We start from the raw sequence: 12,113 nt of genomic DNA, 5'->3' as shown, positions 1-12,113 counted from the left end.
GCAAATCTATTTCAGGGGCAAATTACATTGAACTGCTAAGTGTTATGGCAGGTAGAAATCAGAAACACCTTTACCGGTAGCCAAGAAGTAGAAGCAGCAGCAGAGAGTCCTTTCGAGATGGTAACCAAGGCTGATGAAAAATTCACACTCTGTCTCTGCTCTTCGTGAGGTGCTGTCCAATGCTAGGAAAATGCTGCTGCTTACTAGAATTCAAGGGAAATTCTCAGTCCAAGCAGAGAGCTTCCTTTCTTGATTCCTTGCAAGAAAAACAAGCATCCTTGCGCATTAAGTACCTGGCTCGCTATGCTTTGAAAGTTGAAACTTTCATAGAAAGGGTGCCTGGATTTGAACTCATGTGTGCAGCTGGCTTCAGATCCTGGGAGCGCTGACTTGTGAAGCCAACTCAGAGTTTGAAAAAAACACATCTTTGGAGAGCTGTCACTTTTTTTGTATGTCATTTCAGGGTTAGTTCTTCTTCCTATCTGGAGAAGGCAATGGCAACCCACTCCAGTACTCTTGCCTGGAAAATCCCATGGACAGAGGAGTCTGGAAGGCTACAGTCCATGGGGTCACTGAGGGTCGGACACGACTGAGCGACTTCACTTTCACTTTTCACTTTCATGCATTGGAGAAGGAAATGGCAACCCACTTCAGTATTCTTGCCTGGAGAATCCCAAGGACGGGGGAGCCTGGTGGGCTGCCGTCTATGGAGTCACACAGAGTCGGACACTACTGAATTGACTTTTCAGCAGTAGCAGCAGCAGCCTTCCTATCGGAGAAGGCAATGGCAACCCACTCCAGTACTCTTCCATGGGAAATCCCATGGATGGAGGACCCTGGTAGGCCTCAGTCCATGGAGTCGCACAGAGTCGGACATGACTGACGTGACTTAGCAGCAGCAGCAGCAGCCTTCCTATACTTTTTACAAAAGAGGAAGTAGGCATTTTTAATCACCAATGGAAACAGTGTCCAGGTGTCCTCCTGGGCACCCTTTGCTTTGAAAGTGAATTTATTAATGATCGATTTAACTCACAAGAGTGAGGAAAAAGTAAGCCATATATACATACATATTACCTTGGCTGTTAAAAAGCACATGTTTTCCTAAATTGTTGTGAAACTTTTGAGAAGGATTCATAATTGTTATGCCCCGGTCTCTACAGAGCTGTTCAGTTTTGCAAATTATATATGAGGGATGGCAGCAGAAGTGAGGTTGATGGTATAGGAAAATTGTGTTAAGTCGCTTCAGTTGTGTCCAACTCTTTGAGAGCCAGCTTTTCGAGACTCTTATGGACTGTAGCCCACCAGGCTCCTCTGTCCATAGGATTCTCCAGGCAAGAATACGGGAGTGGGTTGCCATTTCCTCCTCCAGGGGAATCTTCCTGACCTGGGGATTGAACCCGCATCTCTTACGTCTCCTGCAGGGGCTGGAGGGTTCTTTACCACTGTGACCTGTGCTTGGTCAGTCATTGTGTCCGACTCTTTGCAACCCCATGGATTGTACCCTTCCAGGTTCCTCTGTCTATGGGGATTTTCCAGGCAAGAATACTGGAGTGGGTTGCCATGCTGTCCTCCAGGGGATCTTCCCAACCCAAGGATCAAACCGGGTCTCCCACATTGCAGGCAGATTCTTGACCATCTGAGCCACCAGGGAAACCACTAGCGCCCCCAAATTTACAACAGTCAGAATGACCCTTTACAAACCCGTAAGTTACTCATTCATTCATTAATCCATTCAACACATCTTTATTATGAGCACCTCTTCAGGCCAACTGGGTGCTAGGAATACAGTTGTGAAAGGAACAAAACCTCTGCCCTTAGGGAGCTTATAGTCCCAAGATACACACAGTCTATATATGTAACCCTGTGACTCAGGGGTAAACGCGGGTTATGCAGAAAAGGCTCAAGTGCCTCTGCCTCCTTGCAGGGTTTCCCTGTGTTTAAAGGGTCCACACACCATGCCCTGCATGTCCTGCCTGCCGCCTGTTTTTGAAAACAGACTTGTGCTGGATGCAGCCATGCCCATTGGTTTGCGTGTCACCTGTGATGGCTTTTGTGCTACAGCAGAGGACTTGAGTAGTTGTGACAGAGACATGTCACCCGCACAGCCCAACGTGTTTACTGGCCCTTCACAGAAAACATTTGTGGATCACTGCTCTGTTTTATGTTAAGCGTTTTCTTCCTTAACACGTGTCATTGATTTGTTTTGTTATTATGCATGATTGTGAAGCATCTTAATGTTGCATGAGCTCTGCTTTGATTTAAACGCGCTGTGATATTTGAGTAGAGCTTGAATATGAGACATGTTATGACTCCCTCCCTCATCTTCACCTCAACCTCTCTTGCCCACCCTTAGAACAGAGGGTGGTCAACACGTGAGCAGCTGAGGCCCAGACCACGACCACCGCCTCCATGAAGCTGGGAGACTGTCACCCGGGCTCATACACAATTTCCCATTAGTCAGGGGCAAGTTATTCTTCCTCTGGGTCTTCAATATTTCCTTTCTCTTTGGTTCTTCACAGCCCACAACCTACATAGAATGAAGATTCCTGTTGTTCAGTTGCTAAGTCATGTCCGACTCTTTGCAACCCTATGGACTGCATCACACCAAGCTCCTTTTTCTTTCACTGTCTTCCAGAGTTTGCTTAGGTTCATGTCCATTGTGTAGGTGATGCCATCCAACCATCCCATCCTCTGTTGCCCTCTTCTCCTTTTGCCTTCAATCTTTCCCAGCATCAGGGTCTTTTCCAATGAGTTGACTCTTTGCATCCGGTGGCCAAAGTATTGGAGCTTCTATGGGTCCTAATCTAGAAAGAATCTACAAGCAGTGGAAGACTTTCCTTTGGGATCAAGGCATCTGGCCCTTTGCAGGAGAAGTGATAGAAGGTTCTGGAACTTTCTCCTGGGATCCAAGACCTGGTGTGTGAGTTCTTCTCTCAGGAGCTCAGGTTGAAGGAGGAAAGGGAGGTCAGGGTATGAAACAGCCTCTGTGGAACAGCAGAGGGCAACCCAGGTAACGGTTTTCTTCTTCCATCCTTCCAGTTATAGGCAGTGCGTGCATGATTGGGCGCTCAATCGTGTCTGACTTCTGCGACCTCGTGGACTGTAGCCCACAAAGCTTCTCTGGCCATGGGATTTTTCCAGGCAAGAATACTGGAGCAGGTTCCCATTTCCTTCTCCAGGGGATCTTCCCAACCCAGAGATCAAACCCGCATCTCCTGCACTGTAGGTGGATTCTTTACCACTGAGCCACCAGGGAGGCTCAAGACAGTACCTGGAAGCATCTCTGATATGCTCCTTGGCACAGAAATGGCACAGCAAGACCCACTTTTGGCCTTGTAGCTGCTGCCCCCAGTGCAGAAAAAAGCACTAGTCCAAGAGGCAAAATACCCAAAGGACATTTTTGCTGAAATATATATGGGGAGCAGAATTAGGTCCCGGGGGAAAAAAAAATAGATGTACTACTTTTAGTACCCTTTTAAAAGAAATGTAACAGTATTAACTTTACTCTTGTAAAGTTAGGACTCGTGTGAACCTAGACTTCATGCCACTTGAGGTAAAACGGAACTCAGAGTTCCAGGACAAGGGCCCTTGAGTTATTTTGCACATAATCCAGTTTTCCTGTGAGGACAGGTGAAAGCAGTGGCATCTTTTCAGTGGAAAACAATCAAGGCTCAGAGAGAAAAGCATGCCATACAAGTCTGAATGGGGGAAGAGGGCTGGTAAACTGCAATTTCCAGAGATGCCCACTTGTGCATACAATTTGCTGCCTCCTATCTTTAAAAAAATGAGTAATTGTGTCATTTACTCAGTGGTTCTCAAGTTTTCAAAATTAAACAGTGGACCACCCTGTGTCCAGACGGTGTCCCAGGCTGGGGATGAGCAGGGCACCCAGCATGCACTGCTGGCCATGAGCAGATGGAGTGTCCCTCTGAGGATGGAACCGGGGGTGAGGGGCAATTGGGACAGACTGCAGGGAGGTTTCCCCAAAGTCACGTAGCCCCCAAATCCATAGCATTCATTTCAAAGTTTGACTGGAACCCTTTGAAATCAAAATATAGCTGAATCACTCTGTGAGTTGGGTACAGCCTAGCCCAGAGGCCACAGGCCTGACCTGACTACCCGGCAGGGGCTTTGCTGTGACTCTCTGTGACCCAGTAATTCCAGCACTGTGATGGGAGGTCTCAGGCAGCCTGCCTACTTTAATCTTTCTGCTGCTACTGCTGCTAAGTCGCTTCAGTCGTGTCTGACTCTGTGTGACCCCATAGACGGCAACTCACCAGGCTCCCCCATCCCTGGGATTCTCCAAGCAAGAATACTGGAGTGGGTCGCCATTTCCTTCTCCAGTGCATGAAAGTGAAAAGCGAAAGTGAAGTCGCTCAGTCGTGCCCGACTCTTTGCGACCCCATGGACTGCAGCCCACCAGGCTCCTTCACCCATGGGATTCTCCAGGCAAGAGCACTGGAGTGGGTTGCCATTGCCTTCTCCAATCTTTCTGCAGTATTTACTATGCTCCTGTCTCAGAACTTCAGAACATTTCTGCTCAGGGCAGACCCTCTGGTTGCCATGACTTTGCACATGAAGAAACAGAAGCACTGTGTTTTGAGGTACTTATCAAGGATGGTATAAGACATACCTAGCCAACAACTGAAATTCATATTCTGACCATTCAAACCATGAGAACCTGCTGGTGAAAGCAAATCAGGAGGTGTGAGAACAGAGATGAAGGAAGTATGGTGAGTGTCTGGGGTGGGGTTGTGTGTTACTGACCACTGAGGACGTGGGGGACAGGGTGCTGTGACCTCTCGTGGAGCTGTTGGCTGTGTCTGTGTGGGTTGGGACAGGAGGCCTTGAGGAGGTGATGTAAACAGTCCACCTGCAATGCAGAAGACTCAGTAGACGTGGGTTCGATCCCTGGGTCGGGAAGATCCTCTGGAGGAGGAAATGGCAATCCACTGCAGCATTCTTGCCTGGAGAATCCCATGGACAGAGGAGCCTGGCAGGCTACAGTCCATGGGGTCGCAAAGAGTCAGACGTAACTGAACTACTGAGCACGAACATCTCAAAGTTCATTCACGTCATAGCATATGACAAGGAGTCTCAGGACTCGGAGTGGGGAGAAGGAGTAGATTCGGAGCTTTGGGGTCTGTCTGAGGCAGTGGGACTCTTGTCCCACTCTGGATGGGAGATGACATGGGTTTCCTCTGGGGAATCATCTGCCCTTCGCTAGCTTTTGTGCGTGTGATTGGAAAGGTGGAAATGTCGATCCATTTTTTTTCTCCCCCTAGTCAAGTGCTAGCTTGATTCCTGACCCAGAGAGTCACAGGACCACAGAGCATTAGAGCAGGAAACAACCTCACTTCATCAAGTCTCTCTTCCTAACTTCACGGAAATTAACCTGAGGACAGAGAGATGCTCTGAGGCACAGGGGGTCTGAGCCGAGTGGAAACTGGAACTCGGTCCCTCTTTGTCCACAATCAGTCACGTCTGCTATAAGCAGTGGGTGCTGGCAAATTCCCTGCTGGGTCCACCGAAGCTTGATTGTAGAATGAGGCCAACTGGAGCATGGCCACATCAGTGGTTTCCGTATTTGAACTTTGAGCTACAAAGTACTCCTTTTAATTCCTCTCGTTTTCAGATCTTCAAAAGATTTCATGACCTTTGGATCTTTTGCAATCGCTCCCTTGAGTTTGGTGCAGTCGGCCTGGGTTCCTGTCTCAATGCCATCACTGATTAGTTGCATAACCTTGAACAAGTAGCTGTGTCTCTGGTTCCTTATCTGTAAAATAGGGCAATAATAATAGTACCTACCTGCCACCATTGTGAGGACTGAATATATAAAAGCACTTATCATACTACTGTGTATATAGTAAGTTCTAGAATTATTACCAACCTTTTGGCTTATTTGTAGATGTGATTAAATTATTTGAGATGGGGAGATAAGCCTCGGTTATCTGAGTGGGTGAGTGTGTGTGCTTAGTCGCTTCAGTCATGTCCGACTCTGCGACCCTATGGACTGTAGCCCGCCAGGCTCCTCTGACTGTGGGATTCTCCAGGCAAAAATACTGTGGAGCAGGTTGCCAAGCCCTCCTCCAGGGGACCTTCCTGACCCAGGGATCGAACCCGCCTCTCCTGTGTCTCCTGCACTGGCAGGCAGATTCGTTACCACTGAGCAACCGAAGAAGCCCTATCAGAGTGAGCCCTAAATGCAAACACTAGTCTTCATAAGTGGAGAGGGCAGTGGCGCCCCACTCCAGTGCTCTTTTCTGGAAAATCCCAGGGACAGAGGACCTGTCAGGCTGCAGTCCATAGGATTCGCTGAGGGTTGGACACAACTGAGCAACTTCACTTTCACTTTTCACTTTCATGCATTGGAGAAGGAAATGGCAATCCACTCCAGTGTTCTTGCCTGGAGAATCCCAGGGACGGGGGAGCCTGGTGGGCTGCCGTCTATGGGGTCGCACAGAGTCAGACATGACTGAGGTGACTCAGCAGCAGCAGCAGCAGTCTTCATAAGAGAGAAGCAGAGGGAGATTTGACATAGAGAGTGAGGGTAGTGTGGCCACAGAGGCAGGGATTGGGGTGATGTGGCCATGTGCTGAGGAGCACCGGCAGCCACCAGTTGCTGGAAGAGACAACGAATGAATTCCTCCTTGAGCCTCTGGAGAAAGTTCCAATACCTTGACCTCAGTCCAGTGATCGTGGTTGCAGGCTTTGGCCTCCAGAAATGTGAGAGAATACATTTCTGATGTTTTAAGTCACCAAATTTATGGTAATTTGTGAACAGCCGCTGTGGGAAACTAACATCATTGGTAAGGAAAATTTTTAAAAATTGGTTTTTGTCAGTCATGCAAGGATCAGTAACTGACATGTCCTTGACAAGAGAAATGAGCCATTATTTAGAAATCAGTGGCCCTGCACCTTCCTTGAGGTTCCTGGCCAGTGGTCCACACGGTGACTTCTTCCTTGTGCAGCTGTAGCACCGTGGTTGTCTCCACCCCGCCAGGAACTTACCCCAGCTGCCATGCCCCAGTCACTGTACGCGTTCCGCAGGAATGCTTTCATTTGTCCTTGATGGAATACCTGATAGTGGCTTCAGCACCAAGACTTGATTAGGTCATAGAACAAGAAATGTAAAGCAGATATTTTCAGGGATCATGCAGCAGCCCAGTGGTGTCGTCCAGGACTCAGCTTCTTTCTTTGCATCCATCCTCAGCAGTTGGGATTCTCATCTTGAGAGCTGGCATCTCATCGTCACCAGAAGACTGTCTCAGCTCTAAACATCACAGCTTTATACAACCATGTTCAAGGCAGAAACACAGGGCAACCTCTTGGTCAACTGTCTCTGCTGCTGCTGCTTAGTCACTTTAGTCGTGTCCAACTCTGTGCGACCCCGTGGACTGTAACCCACCAGGCTCCTCTGTCCATCGGGATTCTCCAGGCAAGAATACTGGAGTGGGTTGCCATGCCCTCCTCCAGGGGACCTTCCTGACCCAGGGATCAAACCCGGTTCTAAAGCAGATTCTTTACCGCTGAGCCACCAGGGAAGCCCCAGCTGTGTCTATCAGGGAATAGATTCCCCCTCAGAAGACTTTCTCTTCCCTCGCCGGCTCACTTTTCCCTTCCCATCGTCCCACTCCTAAACAGCATTCAGTAAGAAGTAGAATTGCTTGGCTTGGCTTCAACTGATCCTAGTTCATGCCTTGAGGCTGTAGTAGGTGGCTGCCATCCCTGATTATACTGAATCTTGAATAAAATCAGAGCTCTATAAATTAAGCAGCAAGAGGAGCATGGCTGTCTGGTGCTGGCATCTCATACGGTCCTTCTTTCTCCTAGAGTGTTGTCCATCACCCTGTTGCTTTCCCAGAGCGGCAGTGAGTTTTTATCGTTTCCTTTCAGAGCATAACGTGAGTCATTACATTCAGGCCACCACAAAAATGATGAACAACTGAACAATACTGATCTCAAATGTCATTAACCACTTCTTGCTAGGTTATGTTCAGAATTGACTGTGGTCAAGTGATACTTTTTGTCTAATGTTAATTTGCATAATGCCACTTCCTTTTTTTTTTTTTTAGGATAGGAAATAATTTACTAGAGCATAGACAACTCAGATAGCTGTCATGGTTCTGCGCTCTGGATTCATATATAATGCAACTAATCCTTCTCTCCAGTACCCCTCTGTATACTTGAAATAATCAACATGGCTGCCTAAGTCTCCTTTTCTTCTGTATTGTTGTTTTTTCAGCTACTCTTCTTATGCTTTCATTTAGACCCTTAGTATGTTCTTTAATATCTTTCTTGAAGTTTGTCACCCAGAGTTGAACAGTAATTCAGGTGTCTGTTGAGACTGTCACATGTCCCTTATTCTGGACCCACGGCTGCCATGTTGCAAAACTCCAGTGGACACCATCCATGTAGTGCTCTATGATACTCCAGAGTTTTGCAGTATATTAGCCTTGTCTGAATGCTGTCCTCCTAAGAACTCCAGTAATACACTATCTTTGGGGGAAAAAAAAATAGAACAGCCTAAGAGCATCTCCAATGAGAGGTTTTGTGCACACTTCAAATTCAACACCATAGAAAATAGATCCCATAGTATCTCCCACTCTAACTTTCATCCTGTCCAGTACCTTTGTTCAGACCTTCCACATAGTTCACCTAACTATTGCAGTACTCTCAAACTTGTCTGTCTGCCTCAAGTCTCTCTATTCTAACATCAGTTTGAATAGTCAAGGGGGGGATCTTCCTCATGTGATTTCCCAACTTAAAAACCCCCAGAGAGTTCCCCTGTGCAGGGTAAAGACCAAATTCCTGCATGACAAATACACCTTTTCACAACTAGACCCCACTCAAAGTAGCCTGCATTTCCTTACTGCCCTCCGTGGCTTTTATGCCCTAGCCTTGTACTTCACAGTTGGGTTGCACATTGGAATCCCCTGGAGGGCTTTCTAAACTACCAGAACTCAGCCCCTACCCTTGACCTTCTCTTAGAAATGGGACTTGGGCATCAATATCTGTTAAAAATTTCCCAAGTGATTCTACAGTTTACACAGGGTAGGAGCGACTAGGCATTTGCCGCCTTGTGAGCATACCAAGCTCTAATACCCACTAACCTTGGCAGAGTTTTTTTTCCATCTGTAACTCTTTTCTCTCTCTTCTGTGTAATAAAACTTCCCTCATTCTTCAAACCTCAATACTGCTTTTGCTCTGAAGGGTTGTCAGGTCTCTCCCTCCTCCCAAGAATTGGCTGCTGTCTCTACTGTGGGCTCACAGTGTTTCCGGCAACTTCCACGTACGTGACAGTTGTGAGTCATTTAAAGGAAGGACCTTCCCTTATCCATAATGTACCCCAGAAGCCTAGCATAGTGCTTGACATCTCGGTATGAATAAAATTAGACTCTGTCAACCTGACTTCAGTGCCCGAAGAGACTCTAGTCGGATCCATTTTACAACAGTATGTGATTACTCGAAATAAAATTAAAAAGCAACTGCTATGGTGTGTTGAGGGTCAAATCTTGCCAGAGTAATTGAGTTTTGTTCTATGATAGTGTGACTGATGGTAGCAAGGAGGAATCATAGGGGAACTGTATACTGAATGAATGACCCACTCTATCGTGATTTTGATAAAGCTCTCAATTTTTTCCAGAGAGCTTTCTCAATGGTAATCTAGGAAGACATTTTCCCAATTATACAATTTTAGTCGATGAGGAAGTAACTAACAAAGAAAGGCTTCTATGATTAATAATATATATGAATTATTATTATTATAGTATAATGCCCATTGTCCCCCCACCCCAAAAAAAAAGGGAAAGCCCACATGCTACTGGAATGTAGATCGTTATTAAATTTTGGTCACCATAGTTCATCAAGGAGATGGAAAAATGTGTGAGGATTCAGAGATGAATGCCAAAGATAATTAAAGGAGTGGAAAAATGGGTCCTATGAGGAAAGGTTGTGTAATTACAGCAAGAGGAGGCTGAGAGGTACACATCTGATTACTAATTTGATGATCATACACATTTTCATGACATAGTTTTTTTTAATGTCCACAAAAAATGCAGCATGAAGAAATTAGAATAGTCAAGTTTAAGTTGGACATTAAGAATAATATTCTAACTAACTGGATTACTAAATGCAAATCTGATCATGTTATTTTCTTGTTAAAAAAAATGGTTTCACACTGTTCTAGGTCAAAGGCTACTTTAAAAAAAAAAAAGCATGTAATTTATTAGTTAGCTGATTTGTGACAAATCAAAGTTCCAGTGATTTTTTTTTTTAAGGAAGATGACATACAACAATGGTTTGGGAATTTTAATTTGGAAAATGAAATTATGAATAATGCAAAAACCATATTGTCATATCAAAAATGTTGTCTAATCTCTAAGTCATATCTGACTCTTTGTGACCCCGTGGACTGTAGCCTGCCAGTCAGGCAACAATACTGGAGTGGGTTGCCATTCCCTTCTCCAGTGGATCTTCCCAACCTAGGGACTGAACTAGAATCTCATGTGTCTCCTGCTTTGACAGGCAGACTCTTTACCCCTGAGCCACGTGGGAAACCCCATATTAAAAATAGATGGAGATAAATATAAACAAGAAGGAAAAACACAGAGCCCCAAATTGCTTATGTTGTGGCCCAAATGCTTTTTCTATGTTGAGACACAACTTGAATCCAAAATAGTCCATAGTGCACTAATCGTGACGTGGAGAAGCCATGATGTATGATGTGTTCTGTCTTACGAACAAGTTCATATTAGGTTTTATTAAGTAAATCTACATTACAATATTTTAGGCCAAAAAAAATGCTTAAGATACATATTATCTTTTTAAAGATTTCATTCCTCTACCATTTTGAGAATTTTTTTCAACTTTTAGTCTATAATAATTCAAACATACTACACAGTTGCTGGAACAATACAAAGAATACCTAGACACCTTTACCCTGATTCACCTTAAGTGGTATCATACAGTCTTTATCTTTCTCGGACTTATTTCACCTGATTTTATGTCCCCTGTTTCTCCCCCAAACATTCATCGACCAATATTTGCATCCATCTGCGAATCTTGTCTGTAACAAATTGTGAATTTCTTAATTCCCTCTTTCCTTCTACATTTATTGATTGGAATTCTTTTGGAAGGAGAAGTTGCATTGACTGGATTTAGTTGCAGAATGTCATGTACTTCTAACCATTCTTTTCTGATCTTTTGAATTTTCAGATTATTAGTTTGACAGATGTATTTTTAATGCCTTTAGTATTCTTATTTAAAGTATTTACATTTTATTATTAAAGACATTGCAATCACTTAAGTTATGTCCTACATTTTCTTCATTATAGGCAGACTGAATGACACTTATTTTATAAATGAACAAATCAATGACTTATCTTTTTAAAAAAACACAAATGAATGACTTTAAAAGAGACACACCCAGCATGCAGGCCTTAAAAAAAATTACTAGTTCTTTGTTCAGCTTCCGAATGTCTAGTAATAAAAATATTGAAATACTATCTTTGCCTAGCCACAAACAGTTCATGGAGCACATGTAAGTTCTATATCAGGAGAACCTTAATTTAAGCATTTCTTGGCTTTTATATGTTTATATTGTTAATTGTAGCTCAATTACACAGAACACAGCATATTTAGCATGGAGTTTTGTAGATCAGCAATTTCCCTCGGCTGTAGTTACCATGTAGTGTTTGCCTACAGTGGTTAGTCAGCAGAAAGGTATTAAATTGCAGCTGATTAATTTCTGAGTCAGTGGTGAAATCACTTTCCAAGAATTCTATCTCTTGTTTTATAAAAAATTAGAAAAGAGCATTATTTAGACCAGAAGTGGACAAACATTTTTTTGTAAAGGGCACAGTAATACGTCCCTTAGGCTTTGTGGACTATACAGTCCATGTCACATGCTACTTGGCTGTGTAGCATGAAAACAGCTGCCAATAATATGCAGTGGGCATGACTGTGTGCCAATAAAACTTTATTTACAAATAACGGATGGTGAGCTGGGGGGTTACAGCCGGCTCCTGATTTAGACAGACTCAGAAATGTCCATTAACATTTATCCTTGTCTCTTATCATTCTCTACAGGCAGAAGACTCATCTTGGAAAAT

This window comes from Ovis canadensis, chromosome 20 (assembly GCF_042477335.2).
Source record: "Ovis canadensis isolate MfBH-ARS-UI-01 breed Bighorn chromosome 20, ARS-UI_OviCan_v2, whole genome shotgun sequence".
Lineage (NCBI taxonomy): Eukaryota > Metazoa > Chordata > Mammalia > Artiodactyla > Bovidae > Ovis > Ovis canadensis.
Note: the sequence above shows the minus strand (reverse complement) of the source record.